Source organism: Mus caroli, chromosome 13, assembly GCF_900094665.2.
Source record: "Mus caroli chromosome 13, CAROLI_EIJ_v1.1, whole genome shotgun sequence".
Classification (NCBI taxonomy): Eukaryota; Metazoa; Chordata; class Mammalia; order Rodentia; family Muridae; genus Mus; species Mus caroli.
In genome coordinates, this window is record NC_034582.1 from 29,473,386 (window position 1) to 29,474,917 (window position 1,532).

At 45.7% G+C, this 1,532-nt stretch overlaps 1 protein-coding gene and 1 pseudogene across 1 annotated transcript in view; both read right to left on the reverse strand.

Annotated features, from left to right (window-relative positions):
* Positions 1–373, reverse strand: part of LOC110308490 — a 3,685-nt pseudogene extending 3,312 nt beyond the window's left edge.
* LOC110307947 (serpin B6) overlaps positions 1–1,532 on the reverse strand; it is an 83,762-nt gene that overhangs the window by 77,314 nt on the left and 4,916 nt on the right. The window lies entirely within an intron of this gene.

Here is a 1,532-nt window from a genome sequence, read left to right on the forward strand (position 1 = left end):
GGAGTGGAACTCCTTCAGGTGCTGCACTTTGGCTTGGAGTGGAACTCCTTCAGGTGCTGCGCTTTGGCTTGGAGTGGAACTCCTTCAGGCGCTGCACTTTGGCTTGGAGTGGTTCAGTGGACTTGTTTCACTTTCTCAGGTCCACAGAGATGCCGATAGTGTGACCCATTTTCTTGTGAATCTAACTGTATGGAACCTCAGTATGGGCCAGACAGAACCAGACATGGGACAAGAGGCCATGTGATGTGCTTTCGCTTGATGAGCCTTGTGTCTGTAGATCTTAGGTGCCAGCTGGTTGAACCAAGTGTCCACTTGTCTACCAATCCTTATAGAAGTGAGGCTTCAGGATCATGCCATACTGGCTGGGTGCCATGGCTGCCTAAGGCCACGAGTGAGAGAAGGGTCCCTGAGGAACTGTGAAGGTTCCTCCTTGAGGGACTCCAAGCACTTCTCCTTGAGGGACTGTGAGGACTTCTTCTTGAGGGATTGAAGGACTTCTTGAGGGACTGCAAGGTCTCCTCCTAGAAGGACTTCCAAGGTTACTCCCTGAGGGACTTCAAGGACTTCTCCTTAAGGGACTGCGAGAACTCCAATAGTGGATAGATCCATGTCTTTCCAACCACAGAAGTGTGTGTGGTGGTGGTGGTGGGGAGGAGACTGTAAGAGCCAGAGGGGTCGAGGACATCAGGAAAACGTGGCCCACAGAAGCAACTAAACATGGTTCATAGGGGCTCACAGAGATTGAAGTGGCAATCACAGAGCCTGCATTGGGTCTGCATTAGGTCTTCTGCAACATATTATGGTTGTTTAGTTTAGGGTTTTTATGGGACTGCTAACAATGGAGTGGGGGTGTCCCTGGCTCTGTTGCCTGCTCTGGGTTACCTCATCCAGCCTTGATATGAGTTTGTGCCTAGTCTTATTGCATCTTGTTATACAGTGTTATGAATGATATCCCTTGGAGGCCTGTTCTTTTCTGAAGGGAAATGATGGAGCAGTAAATTTAGAGGAGAGAGGACATATGTATGTTTGTAAGGGTATTGAGGGATGGAGGGCTATGATCAGGATGTACTTTAAGAGAGAACAATAAAAAATGTTCATTTTGATGAGAAAAAAAGTTTTATATTGATGTTGCTGAGATAGCCTGTAGTTTTGCTTGTTATCCTTGTCTAATTTTCATATGAAGAGCATTCTAGAAAAGTAAGTTGGAGAGTCTAGTCTTTTTCTTTCTATAAATAACCCTGAATTAGCTGGACTAATAATGAATCATTTATTCCTTAAATTTTTTTTTTGAATCACCAATTTTGGTTTGACTAAAGAGGCCCCCACAGGCCCATAGGGAGAGGTACTATTAGGAGGTGTGAACTTGTTTAAGTAGATGTGGCATTGTTTGGAGAAAGCATGTCACCGGGGGTGTTTCTGAAGCTCAAGCAAGGCCCAGTCTGTCTCTGTCTGTCTCTGTCTCTCTGTCCTTTCTCTTTCTATCTTTCTCTCTCTGTCTCTCTCTCTGTTTCTCTCTCTGTCTCTCTCTCTCT